Source organism: Rhipicephalus microplus, chromosome X (assembly GCF_043290135.1).
Source record: "Rhipicephalus microplus isolate Deutch F79 chromosome X, USDA_Rmic, whole genome shotgun sequence".
Lineage (NCBI taxonomy): Eukaryota > Metazoa > Arthropoda > Arachnida > Ixodida > Ixodidae > Rhipicephalus > Rhipicephalus microplus.
In genome coordinates, this window is record NC_134710.1 from 142732965 (window position 1) to 142754852 (window position 21888).

A 21888-nucleotide genomic window follows, 5' to 3' on the forward strand; every position below is an offset into this window, starting at 1 on the left:
ATAGGCGCAGAAAAACCGGAGTCGCCCGGTTTTGTCGAAAGCACAGCCGACCGCTACCCTTTTGAGCTGCTGATATCCAGGCGGAGAATTTGACGATGAACGCCGTTGCTGCGTTATCGGCGGCACTTGGATAGTACACATGCGGACAGTACGAATGCAGTAACGAGGTGCCGCGCTCTGAGCGTCAAAAAACATTACTCATTTATTATATGAGCTAATACAAAGCAGAACAATGCATAAAAAACGTTGTGCAACCAATTTAAAAAAAAAAATGCGCCGCCCGGGAATCGAACCCGGGTCGCAAGAATGGGAATCTTGCATGATACCACTACACCAGCGGCGCCCACATGGAAAGTCGCGTACGCTGCAATGTATTTATAGCATAGTTAACATAAATTTCACTTTTTTTTAATGTGTTTTTGTTTTTTAATTTAAATTTATTACCATCTTTTTTACACGTTGGCATGAACTATAACCAAGCTGCATGGCAACATAAAAGCTAAGGCACCATTGGCTTTTTTATCGCCGTTCGGAGGTCTTCGGTTCCGCGGTGCAGTACTGCAAACTCGTAGGTGTTCTGTGCTATGGTGCTCTGCGCCGTCGGAGGCTTTGGTTGGTGTGTGCCATGGTGTACTACATACGTTGCCTTGATCGTGGATATTCTCTGGTGTTGTGTCATTCGGGTTTGATGTCAAGTTATCTTGGTTTCGTAATTAGCCTTTTCTTCTACATTTAATTGAAGTTCGCGGCAGCCTTGACTGCAGACATGCAAGGCTTCACTTTTGCCAATCCGAACGTGCGTCCGTTCGTCTCTCGCCTATCCTGTATTCGTGCCTTCGCGTGTGTAGGTGTTTCTAATTTTCGTTACTATGTTGATGGAGAGTTCCAGCTACCAACTAGCCCGCATTACTGCTTTCTGCCGCGGCCGACACGCACTGGCTCAGGACTGGCGACCCGGTGATAACGAGTGTGTATTTATGAATAGGGTTTAGAGAGAGAATGCCTGTACCACTTTACGCATCTATAAGGTTTACATAGGTTTGCACACATATGAATGCTTTATATCATTAAATGTTGCCGCAGAGTGGCTTACTCGGTTCAGCGTCAACTTGTCAAGCAAGAGAACGTGCGCACCCCTGCCGTAGTAGTGCACTATGTTGCTGTTATATTTCTATCTTGTTATCTTCCAAATAGGCTGAATGTTGTTAATATCCTGCTGGAATAACGTTGGAACAACGTTGCCATAGGCCATGACATGTAAGAACGTTAAGGAGGCATTGAAATTGGGCAGTGTGCGAATGTTAAGGTGTTCATTCGACGATGTCTGTGAGGATCGAGAGGGAGGGGCGGGGTTCGAAATGCCCCCCCCCCCCTCCAAAAAAAAAAAAAAGCCTGTGTCAACAGCCCCGCAGCCCTTCCTTCAGTTTGTCGTCCACCTCCTATCAACACTTGGGACAAATGAGTGGGACCATTGTGCACACAAATTAACCGTATTTATGTTGTATTTAAGTTATTGTGATGATGGTAACTACTAAAAACAAGTCATGACCTCCTGCCTTTCATAATTTACTTCAAAAAATCGCCTCCCCAAAAGTTAGTGTCTTGCTGATTTTGCTAAGAACAGCAAACAATTTAAGCCGCACCTTATATCAGCCTTACTTTTTTTTTTATTCACCTTGGTACGGATACAGGCATTGTTCTAGTAGAACAGAATCATCTGTGCTTTTGCATCTCTGATCGGCAACTGCAAAAAAAGGTAACACTTGATATTCTGCAGCTCATAGGTCGCGGAACTCACTCATGAGTCAACTCACTCAGACTCGGATTGAGCCATGAGTCTGAGTGAGTTCGGCTAACGAACATTTTGGTGAGTCTGAGTCCGAGTGAGTCCAAAGTGCAGCATGTATCTCTTGAGTGAGTCTGAGCGAGTTCCATTTTCATTTGCTGGCCTAACGTCCTATCTTGTCATTTTCAGCATTGCTTGCCTTACTTAGATTCACATTTATACTCTCGTCTCCTGACTCCTCACATGTATTCCAAAGCACCGTCGTTCATACACAATTTCAATATTTATTGATAAAATGTGTGAATTACGAAGGGACTTGCGTTGACCTCCTCCCCACCAACTCTTCCAGGGAAGTTTTGACAAATATATGTTATGCTGTCGTCTCTTTTAGGAGAAATGATCGAACTTGTTTGCAAGCCCTTAGAACTCGTTTTCGAGGGTACTGTGTCAAACGGCGCCAAGAAGAGCACTAATTACGTGTGACATTCGTGTTAAAGAGCACTAACGCCATGGTCGAAGAAAAAAATTCTAGGCTAACGGACTCGTGAGTCGACTCATTCAGATTCAGATCGAGCCTTCACTCTGAGTCCGAGTGAGTACGGGTGAGTAATGTTTTGATGAGTTTGAGACTGAGTGAGTATGGTTGAGGAAAATTTTCGTCAGTGTTAGTCCGGCTGAGGGAAATATTTGTGAGTCTGAGTCCGTGTGAGTCCAAAGCTCTAAATATATTTCATGAGTGAGTCTGAGTGAGCTCCATAAGTATTGTCAATTATGCATGCAGCTGATACGATTCATAACCTTTGCTCATTGACAGAGCTGATGGTCACACATGGAAAGAGATACAAAGTAGAAAGAAAATTTATATTTGTCTTTATTACTGAAAACAGTTTCTACACAGCCAGAGAGAACACTCAAATAGTGTGCAGGACAAATTTTTTTTTAACAATCATGTAGTGACAACAATCAAATAATGAATCCAAAGGAGGTTTAGGGTACGTGAATTGGGCTGTTTTAAGTGTGCAGTAATTGTGACATAAATATCAGCACAGTAAAGTTGACAAAATGAGAACTTCCTGCTGGCAGCAGCCGAACCTGCGACAGACATCTGCTGGAGGCAAAGTGTTTTTCAGTCTACTTTACTTTCTTCACATCTATCTCGCAATTACTACAAAATGCTTAAAAGAGTACAATTGATGCGTCCCCTATACCTTTCCATTAGCTTCGTTATCACTGGTTTTTCGATAAGGTTGGGTCAAACAAATGAGCCCTCAAAATTCTTTTCCTTCATTCTGAATGAGTGTGAAGCACATGTTTAAGTGTAAGAAAAGGCTATAGCCTGCTTCTACTTCAGTGACTTAGCCTTACTTTCAGAAATCTGACTAGCATGGTCAACCTGAAGTAATCTATTCTGCAAGAAAGGTGTGGCAGCAATAAATTATATTGACGTACAGATACAGTTTATAATTGTTTACTCTGATCACACACACAACAAAAAAACAAGAATTCCTGCCATCAGCAAGTAATGAACTATTTATGTTACTCTCTGATTTAGCAATACAATTGCCTATTCTCATTTTTGAGGAATTTTCTTTGCTCATATCACCGTAACCAATGACAAATACCAATCCCTACGTGGCATAAAAAATATCTACAGCAGGCATACAAACATACCCGTTGGATTATTTGCTTGGGGCAACGCACTGCTAATCCTCACTAAATGAGCCACTATCTAAACACGAGGTCACATGTTAGGCTTTATGACTCTAACACAAAAAGTTAAGAAATTTGAGAAACAGAAAACCTGCCTTTGTACAACATGTTTAGCAACTCACCTTCGATTTGGTGATCAGTCGAAGTACTGAGCGCACTTTTCAGCCTTAATGGTTTCATTTTCAACTCCAACACAAACAATACGAATACTCAACACTCCACAACACAAGCACTCAAACTGAAGGGGATCTTCCCGCTCATTTCTGCCCTTCATGGCATCAGTTGCCGATTCACGTTCAACAGAAGTATTGTGCGTGAAAGTACTCTTCACCAGTGCTTCAGACAATGCTTCACCAAATACACGCAAATACACAGCCACCAACAAGCTCCAGTGCCAGACTTTCTGGGCCAAGAAAAGTGTGCACACTGACCGAGCGAGCTGGCAGCCTGGCTGTTCTGTCGTTCGCAGCTCGTTGCGCCGTGGCAGCACGAAAAAAAAAAGGACATTTATTGACTGCCTTGATATCCCAAATGCTGCGCATGTGCGCACGTGCCTGCAATTATCTCCACACATGAAATTAGAAAGGAATAATGCAGCTGGTCTGTGTAGGTATCAGTGAAAGGGTGCATGTGTATCAAATGGAGCAGTTTAGTGGCATGCGAGTTATCGCATGTAGTCGAAACATACTAGCGAGCAATGTCAGGCGAGACACCAAATTTATATTTACTCAACGACTCGCAAGCTGCTACGGCATTCAATGCAACTGTGGCTTGTGGTCAAGTTGTTAACACCAAAGGGCAGATAATTACAAAGGGACGAGGGTGGTGATGAACCTTTGGCCCCTCTGAAGGGGAACCCTGCACTATGCATACAACAATGCGCATAGGCATGTGTATGCATGGTTCTTCAATAGGGGGGGGGGGGGGGTCGCAAGTTTTCATGCCCCCCCCCCTCCTTCCCTAAGGGGACATGGTCAGTGGCCGACGGTTGGCTAAGGGTCGGCAATCAGTCGGTGGCCAGTCAGTCGGCGAGACAGCCGGAAAAAGGTCGGCCCGTGACTGGCCATTAAACAGCTAGGTAGGCCAGCTTGCTTGGCCCGACGTCGTAGGTTTACCATTTGCCAACGCAACTTGGCCAGGTCGGCAGTAGGCCGGCTACCGTGCTTGGCCCGACGTTGTAGGTTTATCATCGGCCAACGTCACTCAGTAAGTCTATAGTAAGTCCACCAGTGTGCTTGGCCCAACGCCGCAGGCTTACCTTAGACCGACCTCTTTTATTGCGATAGCAATTATATGGACACTTTCGACTATATTTTGACGTCGACGTCACTCACCATATACGTATCTGTATCTAATAAACGCAAGAAAAGAATCAAGAAAAAAACCCAGCGCGTGGAATCAAACGTAAAACCTATGGAACGTGAGTGCGAGGCGTTAACCACTCAGCCACGGACAAGAACTTTTTTTTCGTTATTGCCAGACATTAACACACTTTCCCACCATAGCAACTTCGGCATGCGGCTCAAGTTACCAAACTTTCATTTTCACAAGAGAATCCATCAGTGTCAACACTTCTCCATATTCCAATTTCCGAAATACTTCCCGTAGTTTACTTACAGAGTCGGTAAAGTGTGAATTCACTGATTTAATATATTGCATCACAGTTCCAAACAGCCATACGATTTCTCCAGATGCTATAAGCCCAAGCAGAAAAACCATGTCATAAGGTGCAATACTTCGGCCTGCAGTTAAATGCCGAATGCCGCGTGGTGTCAGCGGTAATTCCTTTTTCGGGGTTTGCATAATATCCCGAGAGAAAACGGCACTCCCGCAGTACAGAAACACATGTTCGATAGAATCAGGTTTCATACAAAGCAAACAATCAGTACCCCATGGTAGATACTCCCCTCCTTCTAGCCATGTCTTAACAGGCAAGGTATTAGTATGAAGCTTAAAAAAGAATGTTTGCACACCTTCTGGCACCAGCGTTCGTTTCACACGCTTTAGGACGTCTTTTCCCTCACCTCCGTGTACAATGTCTGGTACAACCGTTCTGGAAACATAATGTCTATCAAACCGACTTTCGTGCTACTGTACCCAAATATTCTATAGAAAAGTAGTAGTTTGAAAGTCTGAATGTCATCGCAACTTTACACAAAATTGACTGGTCGCGTAACAGCCACCTTCTCTCATCGAGAAAACAAAGTTGGGCAAGACAACGCTTAATCGTACTTGAATAACTGTTCTCGAAAGAGGATTTGTCGTGTCGCGCAAAAACAAAAATCTAGAGACAAGTTGTTTTAAAAATAAATTCATCAGTTTTAAACCTCCCTGACTCCACTTGCAAAACAAGTTGTTTCTGCTTGTCCTTTCATATTCAAAAACCGCAAATCTCTACATAACTTTCTAAATTTCAGTCTCGAGCAGCTGAGAACTTGCAAGAGCTGGACCAGCTTACTCGCTATGAAGATCCTGCAAACGGCTGCGCGTGCGAAAATTGAGAGGATCCCGACCTGCCCATTTATCAGCCTGAGATTTCAATTCCTGTATGATGCCATTCCATAATTACCTGGTGTCTCGACGTGAGACCAGTGGTACACCAAGGTAAATACCCGGTGTGCGTGTCCAGTGCATGGTTCAAAAACTCGTGGCGTTGTTTGCCACTCACCATGCCATAATGCCAATGCACTTACTGTGGTTTACATTGCTACCTGTCATCTCACAAAACTCACGAATAATTTCCATGGAAGCTGAAACACTCTCCTTATCAGAGCAGAAAATAACATCATCAGCGTAAGCCAATAAGCACACTTCACAACCTTCCAGGCTGAAGCCACGTACCTACGGCGTCTCTCATAATCATATTGTGACGGGCCGAGATCTAGGTTTATAGCAGAGCGTCCACAGAGAATCGGCAGCTGAACAAGATGGCTGAGTTGCCTCTCGCGCAAGCGTCTAACGGACAGGCATCTTCGTCCTCTTCGTTAAGTGCTACGCTTGCTTCTGTCGATGGTGCACCGTAACATCACTCCCCCATGGCGGAAGCGCCGTCACGGCGCTTGGTACGGCGGCGACGAACTAGCAGGGTGATACGGTTTGAGTCTGGAAACGTGGACAACGTCCGTCTGGAGTGAGGAGGTCGAAGAGGTATTGTTTAAGGGTGTGATCTCGTAGTTCCCGTCACTGAGTTGTCGTAACACTTTGTAGGGGCCATGGTAGTGTGGGTAGTAGCTGCTCTGATAAGCCGATTTGGCAGTTCTGTGTCCACAGAAGTACCAGAGACCCCGGCGGGAAGTGCACGCTTTGGTGGCGACTGTCATGACGGTATTTTTGCTGCTCTTGCGACAAGTGCAGCCGATCATGGGCAAGCTGACGGGCTGCATGGGCTCGAGGAACGGCATCGCTGGCGTACTCAGTAGACAAGGGAGCAGCCGAAGGAAGGAGCGTGTCAAATGGTAACGCTGGATGTCGGCCAAATAGTTAATAAAACAGCGAATAACTAGCTGTGTCGTGCCGTGAAGAGTTGTACGCAAAGGTGACAAACGGGAGTGCTTTGTCCCAGTCACGGTGATCTGGTGAAACCTACATTGACAGCATCTGCGTCAGCGTTCGGTTCAGACGCTCGGTCAATCCATTTGTCTGTGGATGATAAGCGGTGGTAAACTTGTGCTCAGTGGAGCAGGCGCAGAGAATGTCATCCACAACACGTGAAAGGAAGTACCTAGCTCGATCAGTAAGCATGCAGCTGCCATGGAGCGCCGTGAAGAATGACTTCATACAAAAGAAAGTCAGCGACGTCAGTGGAACAGCTTGTCGGCAGTGCTTTAGTGATGTCAAAGCGTGTGGCGTAATCTGTGGCGACTGCAACCCATTTATTCCCGGAGGTGAACGTAGAAAACGGGCCCAACAGGTCAAGGCCAACACGAAAGAATGGTTCCATCGGTATGTCGATGGGCTGTAGGAGGCCGGACGGTAGCACAGAGGGGCGCTCGTGACGTTGACAGTGGTTGCAAGCAGTGACGTAGCGAACCACAGAACGATATAGTCCGGGCCAGAAAAAGCGACATCGCACACGATCGTAGGTACGAGAGACGCCTAGGTGACCGGCTGTAGGTACGTCGTGGAGTTGTTCGAGAACGCTGGAACGCAGGTGATGGGGAAACACGAGTAGTAATTTCGGGTCATCGGCGTTAAAGCTGCGACGGTACAGAATGCTATCGTGCACTTCGAACAGGCGAACGGAAGTATCTGTTGGAGCAGAGGTCAGACGCTCGATGATGGAGAGTAACGACGAGTCACGTCGTTGTTCGGTGGAGATATCACCCAAAGCGTGGATGGAGAGCACGCAGGGGTCTGATTCAAGGTCTGTCAAGTCGGGCGTTTCAACTTGATGACGTGACAAACAGTCTGCATCTGTGTTCAGGCGTCCCGACTTGTAGTGGACCACGAACGAGTATTCTTGCCGATGCAGCGCCCAGCGACCGAGACGTCCAGATGGGTCCTTTAGCGATGAGAGCCAACAGAGAGCGTGATGGTCAGTAACAACGGAAAAAGTTCGGCCATACAGGTAAGGCCTGAATTTTGTCACTCCCCACGCTAAAGCTAGGCATTCACGCTCAGTGATGGAGAACTTCCGTTCGGCAGGTGAAAGAAGACGACTGGCGTAAGCAATCACGCGGTCCTTCCCGTGCTGTCGTTGGCCGAGGACCGCTCCAATGCCATGGCCACTAGCATCAGTTCGAAGCTCTTTAGGTGATGCAGGGTCGAAATGGGCCAGTATTGGTGGCGTAGTCAGGAGATGGATAAGAGCCGAAAAAGCGTCCGCTTGCTCTACGCCCCATGTGAAGGGAACGTCCCTCTTTAAGAGATCAGTAAGCCGTCGAGCGATGTCGGCGAAGTTGCGGACAAATCAACGAAAAAGGAACATAGCCGTACAAAACTTCGGACGTCCTTGGTTGAACGTGGTTCAGGAAATTCTTGTACTGCTCGCACCTTGTCGGTATCCGGTTGAAATCAAGCGGCACTGATAAGGTGGCCTAGTATGGTGATTTGGCGACGTCCGAAATGGCATTTTGCAGAATTGAGCTGCAGAGCGGCTCTTCGAAAAACATCCAGAAGGGCCGACAGACATGTGATATGGCTGTCGAATGTAGGTGAAAAGACGATGACATCGTCTAAGTAACATAACCAGATGGACCACTTATATCCACGGAGAAGGGAGTCCATCATGCGCTCGAAAGTTGCCGGCGCATTACATAGTCCGAACGGCATGACCTTGAACTGGTAGAGGCCGTCAGGTGTAACGAAAGCGGTTTTTTCGCGGTCCATCGGGTCGACGGAAATTTGCCAATAGCCCGACCAAAGGTCGATAGACGAGAAGTATTGGGCACCATGGAGGCAATCGAGGGCGTCATCAATACGAGGCAAAGGGTAGACATCTTTATGAGTGACTTTGTTCAAACAGCGATAGTCCACGCAAAAGCGCCAGCTTCCATCCTTCTTCTCAACGAGTACGACTGGGGAGGCCCAGGGGCTGGATGATGGTTCTACGACGTCTTTAGTAATCATTTTCTCCACTTCATTCTGAATTACTTGGCGTTCCTTGTGAGATACGCGATATGGACGCCGCCGTATAGGACTGGCATCACCAGTGTTGATTCCGAGAGTCACGGCAGTTGTTTGGCCAAGGGGGCGGTGGTCAAAGTCGAAAATGTCTCTATATGATGATAGCAGACGGCAGAGGCCGGCAGTTTGAGCTGGGGTGAGATCGGGAGCAATCATCTTGTTAATGTTATTGGCAGGCAGGGTATACTTGTGGCCAAGACAGGGGGATGTATCGGTGTCCAAACCAGTAACGTTGCAGCGGTCAAGCGTAGATAGGGTGGCCAAAGACATATGTCTTGCGGAATAACTTGAGTCAAGAAACTGCCATTGAGTAGGGGTATAACAACTGTATTATCAACAACGGAGACAACAGTGTGAGCAAGGACGACGTCTCGGGCCATCAGTACGTCGACTATAGGAGTGACGAGGTAGTCACCATCGGGCACATCACGGGAACACGACAAAGTGACGTATGTAGCACCTTGCGGAGGCAAGCGAACGTGGTGACGAGAGCAGAAATGTGGAGAATTGTCAGCTGGAAAATCGGCAAGCTGCGGCAGCTCAAGCTGAAGAGCACCAGTGGCCCGATCAATGAACGCAGAATGACGTGACAGGAAGTCCAAGCCAAGTATTAGGTCATGAGGACACATTTCAATGACGGCAAACTGAACCAATGTAGGATGACCGGCAATGGACACGGGCCGTGCACATACCTTGAACGGCAGGGGTCCTCCCATCAGCGACTCGGAGTGTGCGGGAAGCGGCAGGCGTGAGCACTTTATGCAGGCGTCGGCGAAGGTTCGCGCTCAATACAGAAATGTGCGCTCCAGTATCTCTAAGGGCAGAAATAGCCACATCGTCAATGTCAACGTCTAACAAACTTTGTCTCGTTGGAAGCGTCAAGAGAGGATTTGTGGAGGAAGTCGATAAAACAGCGTCACCTCCGGGCGCTGCACCATTTAGTTTTCCGGATAGACAGGAGTGGTGTTGAATGGGGACGACGTCCTGCGAGTCTGCGGTGAGCGAGATGACTGGCGACGTCCTTGAGGCGAACGCGACTGACGACCATGCGGTGAAGGAGATCGGCTGTTGAATTTTCTGTAGTTGTTAGGGGAAGAAGGCTGCGCGGCAGATGCAAAGCGGGTGCTGTCCTGTTGGTAGTAAAGTTCCGACGACGTCCGAGGTGGCAAGGACCAGCGGTAGTTGCATTAACGGACGACATGACCGATACGGTGGCAATGAAAGCAAATTGGTCGATTGTCAGTGGTTCTCCACGCAGCAGGGTCGCGAGATCGAGCCGTAAACTGCTGCTCGTGATAGGACGAGGGTGGATGCCATGGAGCTCGCTGCGGGCTGGGCAAAGCGCACACCGAGGGAATACGTACGCTGGCGAGTTCTTGGCGGACGATGGTTTCAACCTTGTTAGCAGTGAGTGGGGTCATGATATATATATATATATATATATATATATATATATATTGATTTGTGAGGTTTAACGTCCCAAAACCACCATATGATTATGAGAGACGCCGTAGTGGAGGGCTCCGGAAATTTCAACCACCTGGGGTTCTTTAACGTGCACCCAAATCTGAGCACACGGGCCTACAACATTTCCGCCTCCATCGGAAATGCAGCCGCCGCAGCCGGGATTCGAACCCACGACCTGCGGGTCAGCAGCCGAGTGCCTTAGCCACTAGACCACCACGGCGGGGCTATATATATATATATATATATATATATATATATATATATATATATAAGGGAAAGAAGTGTATACCTAAGGGCTCGTTTTTCCGTGTTTTAACACAATATTAATGAGATATAACAGACAGTAATGCCAAGGAATGTACAGGGGAAGTTATTAGAACCAATGGAATGTAAATAAGAAGAAAGAAAAGTGGATGAAAAAATTACCAACTGTGAGCAGGAATCGAACCTACGACCTTCGAATTACGCGTTCGATGCTCTAACCACTGAGCTATCACAGCGGCCCTCCCTCCATCCACTTTTTGGGGTTTATCTGTGAATTTAGAAGTAGAAGCGACAGTCAGCGCCATCTATAAGCCAAACAACGAGTGTGAAAACACTCTTATGCGCATGTTTGGCGTCACGTAGCACGTGAACTTATTATGAGCGGACAGCTGATTAATTGTCCCTCTTATACAACCTAAACACACCAAGTCTGCCAGTACGAGACCCTCGTTCAATGAAATAAGGGAAAGAAGTGTATACCTAAGGGCTCGTTTTTCCGTGTTTTAACACAATATTAATGAGATATAACAGACAGTAATGCCAAGGAATGTACAGGGGAAGTTATTAGAACCAATGGAATGTAAATAAGAAGAAAGAAAAGTGGATGAAAAAATTACCAACTGTGAGCAGGAATCGAACCTACGACCTTCGAATTACGCGTTCAATGCTCTAACCACTGAGCTATCACAGCGGCCCTCCCTCCATCCACTTTTTGGGGTTTATCTGTGAATTTAGAAGTAGAAGCGACAGTCCGCGCCATCTATAAGCCCTTATTTCATTGAACGAGGGTCTCGTACTGGCAGACTTGGTGTGTTTAGGTTGTATAAGAGGGACAATTAATCAGCTGCCCGCTCATAATAAGTTCACGTGCTACGTGACGCCAAACATGCGCATAAGAGTGTTTTCACACTCGTTGTTTGGCTTATAGATGGCGCTGACTGTCGCTTCTACTTCTAAATTCACAGATAAACCCCAAAAAGTGGATGGAGGGAGGGCCGCTGTGATAGCTCAGTGGTTAGAGCATCGAACGCGTAATTCGAAGGTCGTAGGTTCGATTCCTGCTCACAGTTGGTAATTTTTTCATCCACTTTTCTTTCTTCTTATTTACATTCCATTGGTTCTAATAACTTCCCCTGTACATTCCTTGGCATTACTGTCTGTTATATCTCATTAATATTGTGTTAAAACACGGAAAAACGAGCCCTTAGGTATACACTTCTTTCCCTTATTTCATTGAACGGGGGTCTCGTACTGGCAGACTTGGTGTGTTTAGGTTGTATAAGAGGGACAATTAATCAGCTGCCCGCTCATAATAAGTTCACGTGCTACGTGACGCCAAACATGCGCATAAGAGTGTTTTCACACTCGTTGTTTGGCTTATAGATGGCGCTGACTGTCGCTTCTACTTCTAAATTCACAGATAAACCCCAAAAAGTGGATGGAGGGAGGGCCGCTGTGATAGCTCAGTGGTTAGAGCATCGAACGCGTAATTCGAAGGTCGTAGGTTCGATTCCTGCTCACAGTTGGTAATTTTTTCATCCACTTTTCTTTCTTCTTATTTACATTCCATTGGTTCTAATAACTTCCCCTGTACATTCCTTGGCATTACTGTCTGTTATATCTCATATATATATATATATATATATATATATATATATATATATATAATGTGACGGGGTGAGATCTGGGTTTACAACAGAGCGTCCACAGAAAATCGGCAGCCGAACAAGATGGCTGAGTTGCCTCTCGCGCAAGCGTCTAACGCACAGGCGTCTTCGTCCTCTTCGCTAAGTGCAACGCTTGCTTCTGTCGATGGTGCACCGTAACATCATGGTTGTTTTGAGATGTTAAACCCCACATATCAATCAATGAAGCCACGTACATCTGGACCTTCAATAATCTTTTCCCACAACGCCTCTAAACACATTGCAAACAAAAGAGGTGACAGTGGACAACCCTGGCGCACAGAGGAACGCACTTCGATTCTTTCTGTCATTTTATGATTGATAATGAGGTTAGTCGTACAGTTGTCGTATGCCATTTTAACACCTTCTGTTATTATTTCGCCAACTCCAACATACTCAAGAATTGAAAACAAGCGATCATGACAAACTATGTCGAATGCCTTTTCTAAGTGCAAATTAACTTAGAAAAGGGCCACGGAGAAGCACGTCCTTCAACGTTCAAACGGCAAGCTATTTGTATGTACCACTTACCGCTGATGACGGAAATCTCGGGAGGAGGGGGGGGGGGACTATCGTGTTCTCAGCTTTACCAACAAGATGGCGCAATGAGCGCGCGTCGCCTAAAACCCCTGGAACTTCGCAAAGTGGTGGTAGTGGTAGTGGTTACAATGAAGAGGAAAAAGGCACCTAATTTCTGTCTGCCTTCAGGCGACACGGCGCAGTGCCTTATAGGGGTGGGGTGAAGGAGGGATAAAAAGGATAGAAGGAAAGTAGAAGCAGAAGAAGACAGCCAACGAGAGGAAAAAGAAGGAGATAGGAAAGTGGGGATCCGGTCGAAGCAGTCCAAGGGCGGGGTGCCACAATGCGAGAGCTACACGGCGTCAGGAGACCGCGGAGGGCGAACCAGTCGGCGGGAGCTACGCTGAAGTCGGAGATCGCGAGGGCACAACCGTCCAGCTTGAAATCCTGCGAGCGAATCTTCGCAAAGTAGCAACGTACCTGGTTAACCGCGCGCCTCCTCTCTTCTCTCTCACCCCCGACCTCTTCGAGGCCATCGCCATGTCGGCATTGGCCAACTGCTGTCACATGGGACCGCGGAGAGATTTTCTTTGTTTACCTTCGCCCGAGACTGCCATCTCTGCACTGGAGTGCGGAAGCGTGAACGTGCTGGCGCGCAGCGCCTTGTGCTTAACCTGCCCTCATGGATTCATGCTTGCCATTCAACTTGCGGTGTGTTCGAAGATACTTAGCACAAAAAGCGAACCTCAGTGTCGGTTGCCAAGGGCTGCTGCTGTGCCTTTGGATGCCGCAACAATTCATGAGAAGGCACGGGATTTACCATAGTTATGAAACAGCTAGCGCTTGTTTAAACTTATGCGTGCGCGTTATGTTGTCAGTAGTGTAACTATGTGTGCGGAGACTGTAAACGCAAGCATGTGATGCATAAATATTGGAAAATAAATGGCATACCTCCAGCTTTTTTATTCAATCATGAATGGCATGACGTGTCTTTTCAGCTCCATCAGGGCAAGTGAACACAATACGGGTATGCGGTCGTATTCTTCTCTAACCTGGTGAGTGGCATGCCTAAATTAATGTTCTCAGCAGGAGCTTAACGTAAGCTAGCGTGAGCGAAGTGGTGTCGCAGTTTTAGCTTATCGAACGAAGTTCAAGAAATTTGACCGCATTTAGCAGGTAAATCAAAGTCTCCACTCTTAACTAGCATAATACCGTCAACACCTATTTCCCATGTGTTTTTCGCAGTCCAAAAACATTTGGCACCCTTCGAGGAGTCTTATTTGCTCTCCATGAATTAGTCATCTGACTAGCTGGCGTTTCCTTTCGTGATGACTTAGCACTCACCACTGCGCCACCCAAAATGTATTTTTCAAGCTAATAGCATGCATACAATTTACGACTTGCAAGTACCACGCTCCAGGCAATAATGGAAGGAAAGACACGTGATATTGATGGCTCTTTTGTGTCGGCATAGAAACACACCTCAAAATGTGGTTTTTTATTTTGCAAGATTGTTAAAGTGCCCACACGAAAAAGCGACGGCAGAGATCTCGTGCAAAAAAAAAAAACGAGTGAGCGAGCCAGATGCCCATCAGTGTTTTGTGGGGAAAAGACGTCCCCAATACGCCTGTTCTCTTGCGGTGTACAGTACAATACATGAAGAGACTCGTGGAGTGCCGTTAGCTATACTATACCTAAGGAATCCTTCAGGGTGAGTACCTCTCCTGCATTCTGGTAACTCCAGTGCGTCATCACCTCGCGAGGATGACGTGGGCAATGTATGAGTTTCAGAAAGTCTCTTGCAGAGTGCAACGTTAACTTCCAACAGCATAGTTTTTTTTTTCTTTTCTTTGTAATCAGTCGCTGCAAGACGGGCCGATACGAAATAGGCAAAGATTGCGTAATTAATTGTACACCATATGTGGCACTACAGTGTTGTCATGAACCAGTGTTACGCTCGTATATAGCTTTCGGATTAGTTATCAAAACAGCAAAAAAGTGCATCAAATAAATTTGCATAGGGTACCGGAAAGAATTGGCGCGATCTACAAAAAGATACAAGAACACTCCCTTGGTGCTCTTGTGTGTATTTCTTTAATTGCTGTGATTTTCACAAATTGTGTCTACGATGACGGTTGTGTGGCCCTATATAAAAGCTCTAACATCTTCTGAAGGACATATAACTAAAAAAAACAATACCAAGAGCCAGACGGCTAGCGCGAATGCTTACAGCATGCTGCCTGGCACACGCCATTCACTTTTCGAAGGGTCATTTGCTACGCAGGAGTAACGTAGGCGGCGCCACGTTCGAAAAGAGAGTGCGAAGGCGCGGAGACCGAGGAGGAACGAGAGCGGAGGAGGAGAGTGTCGCTACTTTACGAAGTTCTAGGGGCCTAAAGCCCTTTGATCTTGGGAAAGTACCGCCACCCACTGTGCTCACCGCCGCGCGCAGACCTCCTCTCTCTCTCTCCTCGTTCCTTCCCGAGTTCCTCCCGTTCTCCGACGCTGTTTCTGCGCGATCATTGGTCTCCTTCGCGTTTGCCTGTGGAGACGCGTGACTCATACGCTGTGCTACAGTGTACTAGAAGGATTCTAGTACACTGTGCACCGTACCCCATTCTAGTACACTGTAGCTGTGCTGATATTTTTCTTTTTCGCTGCGCCATTTTTCGCTGGGGCTTCGCGTAGCTCGCGTAGCAAACATAGCGCACACTTTCTTTTCTGCGTTGTTTTCTGGTGCTATACTTTGTGGTTGCGCCCATAACTGTTGCAACAAAAATACAAATGGCTATGTGTTTTTTTTTTACGATATCTAAGGCGAACTCCATAGCTTTTGTAAGAAGCAGTCGCTACACTACATCGGCTGAAAGAACTTCATTCCGTCAAAGAACATGTTCTTTGCGAGTTTCGGCGCATTTCTGATTGCTCGTACGAACGCATCACCGAATTCTGTATGTATTTGAGTGTTCTTTCTGCATGATAAACATAGTTTCCTTTTTTTTTTGCGGCTAACTGTGTGTTGCATCAAAATAGGATTATCCTGAATGTGATTAATATTCTGCCGAATCGCACGTGTTGAATCGCACGTCGGTAACTGTGATTCAGTCTGAAACGAACCACAGAAACTGCTTTCCGCAGCGAACAGTCACCTGCTATGACACAGCTTCTCGATTGCGCCTATCGTGATCCATAGCATCTGGTGAAAATGAATGCGGAAAAAATAAGGGAATCAACGAATATATCGAGGTGACTGGCGATGGCCCCCAAATGGAGGTTCGTTTTTCATGGATGGGGTGGGTATTCACATACAAAATAATCACACATGTGATTTGGCGATAGAAAAAAAATAAAAATATGCACTGCCAGAAAAAAATTGTCGAGAAAAACAATACCTTCCTGATAGCGAAAATTAGCCGTTATGCCACGTGGCGTAAGTGACGTGACGTGACGGCTCTATGACGTCATTATGACATCACAAATTTTGCGACATGTAATGAATTTTTGTCATATGGTGACACCATCTCGTGATGATGATTTTTTCCATCACCTGCTCCCGACGACGCGAGCCTCACGGAGAGAGCAACCACGATTCGCCATAAGTGTTCGCGCGAAGAATTTGTGTAAATAAAAAAAGTTTTAGGTCAATGTACCTGTGACGTGTACCTCATGGATGCTCCTATAGGGAGCTTGCATGACCGGCGGCGACGCTATGCACTCTGGGTAGGCAGCCATTTTTTATTTTGTCAGAGGCGGCCGGGGAGTGCAACAATGCAGTTTGCGAGCGTTGGCGTATAGCTTGCAAGTGTGATCGAGTGCGAGCGCGACGCAAATTTAACTCCAAGAAGTGTCGAGCACGATGTCAGCCTCACCGGAAGACTGTACCACAGCTCTACGCCAGAAAGACCTCGAGCGGTACGAAGAAGAGACGAGAGTTTGCTCCGAGTCACCGGGACCCATTCACGCTTCGTTGCGGGCTTCGTGCGGCCACAAGTGACGTGCATTTGTGGCCACACGTCGACAGCTCCGATATTCATGAATTTATCGTTCCGACGACGATTTTGAAAACCCGGGAGCAGATGAAGTCCAGAAAGGCCCTCGAGGGTCACAACTTTCTGACGAGTGGCTGGTTGTAGGAGCCGTTGGTGAAGAAATTCGCCGCCGACACTATGATCGTCGTCACTCAAGTAAGAGGTGTTAAAGTACTTGATTTTGCCATGGATGCTAAGGTTTGTTTCTGGTCCGATTAAATTCTCAGTGTGTTCACAAGGCCCCCGTCGACGTCTTGTTCATGGGCAAGAGTGATGGCGAGATCCTTACTGCGCACTGCACATGCATGGCCGGGAACAGCGAAGCCTGCTCGCATCCCACTGCGTTGTTATTCTATGTGGAGTACGACGCACGTACACGAGAAGAGCGTTCTCAATTTTTTTTAACACGTCTTACTTGAGTGACGACGACCACGATGTCGGCAGCGACTTTCTTCACTCACGGCTCCCGTCCACTCTTCAAAAAGTTGGGACCCTCAAGGGTCTTTCTGGACTTCATCTGCTCCCGGGTTTTCAAGCTCGTTCTCGGAACGAGAAATTCATGAATATCGGAGCTGTCGATGCGTTGCCACAACTCCACTTACACAGTCGCCCGCACGAAGCGTGAATGGGTCCACTCGGAGCGAATTCTCGCGTCTTTTTCGTACCACTCGAGGTCTTTCTGGCGTAGCGCTGCGTTGTAGTCTTCCGGTGAGACTGACAACGTGCTCGACACTTAAGTCCTGGAGTTAAATTTCCGTCGCGTTCGCACTCGATCACGCTTGCAAACTACGCCAACGCTTACAGACACGACTGCGCTGCTGCACTACCCGGCCACCTCTGAAAAAAAAAAATGGCTGTCTATCCAAAGTGCATCATAGCGTCACCGCGGTTTATGCAAGCCCCCTATAGTTCATAGTATCTATGAACTACAGCGGCTGCTACTGGAGTGGCCTGAATTTTTACTTGTGGCAGGGGGGGGGGGTGCAATCATACTTTATGTGTGTTCGTGCGTGGGTTCGTAGGTGTGCATGCAGACGTATGCAATACAGTACACGTGCGAATTAAAAAAATCAAAAGGGGGCTAAAGCCCCCTTCCCCCCGATCTACGCCCTGGTGGCAACCAGCTAGTCAGGTGCTAGTTTTCACCGGGTCGAACGTGGCCCTACAGAGGATGGCACTCGGCCAGGTCGGCCAGTGATGTCGCCCCTACGTCGGTGGCCATAACAACGGCCAACGTGAGACCAGGTTGGCCAGCGACCTTGGGCCAGCGTTGCACCGAGCACTTTTGTACCACTGGGTCACTCTTATTGGTTGATTCCGAAGAAAAAAAGCTTTGCAAACGATGCTATTGTGAAAATGGAGCGTTGATGTGCTCCTCGCAACGACCCGCCTTTGGTCTCCATACAGGTGGGAAGTAAACTGTTCTTGGAATGCAACATCAGGGGTCATTGATCGCCACTATTGTAAAGATATCTTCAAGACCATAACCCTGCACATCAATCAAAGACGTAGAGGTCCGACTAAGTAAAGACGCGAACCAGACAGCGCTCACCTTAGAAGATTAAGGAGGGTGATTCTAGTCATCACTGCTCATTTGAGAGGTTTTCGGTATTACATACTCTACACATACTTAGGACGAGCATCACATCCCATTTCGGTTAATCCATGCGAAACGACCCGGACAGCTTGGCGACCATCTCAAATGTATGTACTTTTTTGTATGTTATTTATATCTCGCTTTCTCTTCATTCCTTGCATAGAATGCAAACCGGACGCGCGTCTGGTTGGCCTTCCTGATTTTCCTCCTTCCTTCTCCTCCGCATCGAACTCGCGCATCAGCACTTGTCCTCGTCGTTTCCTTGGAATACCAATTATAAAATACCAACTAGCTCGCTCCCACACTTTAATCCGTATTGAGTTGGGGAATAGCGAACTTATAAGTGCCCCACACGGACGTTCCACATTGCCGCCAGTATCAGCATGAATTTTTAAATAAGTTTGGGACGGTTTCCGAAATAGATGGGACATTTGGTATGGAATGATTAAAGGGAACGTAATACTACGCACAACATTTAAAGCATTCCCTAGATGGCTGTGTTTTGTTGGGAACCTTCGCAGCAGGGACGGTGCGAGGATTTCAACAGCACTTTTTAAAGCTTAGTGCCAGTGGTGTTGGCAAAACGATGGAGTAACTCTACGGCTGCCATCATAGAGTTAATGGGGTCCCTAGAATATAATACAGTGTACCATAGAGTCACTCTATGGCCACCATGCACTGGGCCAACACCGGCGGAGTGCGCTCTTGTAAACTTAACGTTAAGCGACTTCCAGTAGATGATTACGGAGCGCGCTCTCCAACCCTGAGACAGTGCATGAGAGCCTGCACAAGAGCTCGCACCTGCTATGGCTGCCGGAAAAATGATGTGTTTGCGAATTTCTCCTCCGATGAAGTGCGTTCTACTTCCCCACTCGTTCCTACCGGGGAAGGAACATGGCATTTGCCATGTAACGCTTTCGTGGCCCCGGAAGGAGTCGGCGGGAATAGCTCCGAATCCGAAGGAATGTGTACTAAAAGCTCATTCTAGTACACTGTCAGCGTAACTTCCATAGAAGCCATAGAGTTTCTCACAAACAACTTTCTCTAAACACAGCTTTGCTAGTGCAGTGCGAAAAGTATTGTAAAGCATCGGGGACCGCTCAAAGCTTTGTTTGCGTGTGTTTGTTGAGAGGATTTATTGCTTCACCATCCCGTTCGGTGACTTGATCGGCATGCCTTCGGACTGGATTCTCGCTGTCTCTCCGCAGGTTTTCGGGGAAATTTTCCGTCTTTTTTCAGCATTTTTGTCAGGTTAGGTTTGCTCTACCTTAGATTTTTCGGGGTAAACTAGCTTCCAACTGACGCGGCGGCCTCGTTGTACGTATACCACGATGGCCCCTTTCTCCTCGAAAGTGACACGGCCGCTCGATTTCCCCCGGGAAATATCAGGCGGCCGTGCAAGTGAGGTCATGGGTCTTTTTTTTTTGGACGCGTGCCTATAAGGGTGTCGGGCAGTGTCGACATATGCAAGGAGTTGTTGAAGCGCTTCACATGAGCTGAAGTGTGTGCAGCATTATGGTCTTGAGAAGTGTGAGGTGATGTCGGCGATTTCTCGACGACACAGTCCTCGTCCTTCGCGATGTGAAGATCAGGTTCGAGTACCTGGGTGTTTGGGTCAAGCGGGTGCGCGTTCTTGGCTTCCGTGCAGATGGAAATGATATGGCCCTCCAACAGGGGTTGGGCAACTATAGAAAGGTTTTGGAGTTGAGGTTTGAACATGTGCCTGACTTCGAGGGAGTCTTGAACAGCATCCGCGTCGTGTGCCTTCAGATAGCGACGACTGTCTTTAACCTGATTCAGCTTAGCAACATCGTGATTCAGTGTGAGTACGAGGGCCCTATACGTATTTGTCGGTGATGCCACCGGCCTGGACACCACGCGCTCAAGTGCACTGTTCCGCGGTGTGTGCGTTGTGGGGAAATCGGTCACAATTAGTGCGCGCGAAAATGTAAGCACTGCGGCGGCGACCGTAACCCCTCAGCGTGCAAGGCGCAGACGCGTTCGTCAGCTGCCCCGCCCGTAGCTTCTTCTTGTTCGCATTGGCAGGTGAGCGGTGTTGCTGACGGCCAGGAAGCTGCTCCGAAGGACGCTGAGGGCTATACCCTGCCACAGCCGGAGCCGATTGGGGAAGGGGCTTTAGGAGGGGAAAAGAGGGAGGCGGGGTTGGAATTAACTGAGTTGCCCACTTTCCCTGCTGCCTCGTCGGCCGGCGCGCCTGTGACCAACCTTGCTGACGCGCCTGCTGTCGAGGAGGAGGACGGCGACACCATGGACTGCTCCCTGGTGCTTCGATGAAAAAAGCGACATGCCCCCCCCCCCCCCCCACCATCGCGGGGGTCCTCCGGGGAGAAGCTGGCGGTGGCTCCGCTCGGCGGCTCTGAGGACAACCTCCCGGTTTCGAAATGACCTGCAGCAACATAGTAAGACGAAGAATGTTGCAATTCGACCGTCAAGGACAGTGCCGAGGGCGAGTTGAGTGACCGTTCTTATTGCCCTAACTTTGCTCCAGGCAATAGTGAGTGTTCACTATTGTCTGACGCATGGTACTCGCCCATTAATGAGGAACGAGGATCCCTCTCCAAGGGGATCCTCGTTCGTCGGTAAATTTTAGGTAGATTCCCCAGCAGCTGATACTTTCAAGTATTAGCTGTTTCTTTCCTTTTCTGTGTTTTATTTTTCGTATTTCGCTTCTTAATTTTCTATCCCAGTTTCTGAATTTTGTTCTATATTTCATCATGGGTTCTTCTCTTACTTAGGCTACCTCTAATTTCAGATTTCAGATTTTTTTTATTGGTAAGAATACAAGAATGTTACATGTGTGCAGTATACAGGTATTACTAGAGCATCGAAACAGTTAGCCGAGGTAATTCACTGAGCTCGGTCTCGCAAGATAGACATTCTCGTTTTGCGGAAAACTTTTGTGTCTAGATTGAGACAGATTAGAAACTTCTACATAATGTATGGCATCAAAAACTACTGGAATTATGGCGGCGCACATTACCGGGGACTCGCTGTTATTTTAATGCCACGATTCATCGGTTCTGTGCTACACTATGCCAGGGATTCGGATAGCCGTGCTCTGTCGGTGGATCTTGATTGTGGTATTATAATTGCGAATGTTTACGCTCCAGCACAGTTTGGACAACAAAATAATTTCGTTAGCTTCTTATCTAGTCGGCCCATCCCGTGTCATTCTCGTATAGGTGA

General features: G+C 47.4%; 4 non-coding genes across 4 annotated transcripts; 2 read left to right on the plus strand and 2 right to left on the minus strand.

Annotated features, from left to right (window-relative positions):
* Positions 1-272: 272 nt before the first annotated feature.
* Positions 273-343, minus strand: TRNAG-CCC (transfer RNA glycine (anticodon CCC)). Its single transcript has one exon. It is a non-coding gene; the product is annotated as a tRNA-Gly (tRNA).
* A 10672-nt stretch (positions 344-11015) lies between these two features.
* Positions 11016-11088, minus strand: TRNAT-CGU (transfer RNA threonine (anticodon CGU)). The gene has a single exon. It is a non-coding gene; the product is annotated as a tRNA-Thr (tRNA).
* A 761-nt stretch (positions 11089-11849) lies between these two features.
* TRNAT-CGU (transfer RNA threonine (anticodon CGU)) lies at positions 11850-11922 on the plus strand. Its single transcript has one exon. It is a non-coding gene; the product is annotated as a tRNA-Thr (tRNA).
* A 382-nt stretch (positions 11923-12304) lies between these two features.
* On the plus strand, positions 12305-12377 carry TRNAT-CGU (transfer RNA threonine (anticodon CGU)). The gene has a single exon. It is a non-coding gene; the product is annotated as a tRNA-Thr (tRNA).
* Positions 12378-21888: the final 9511 nt, after the last annotated feature.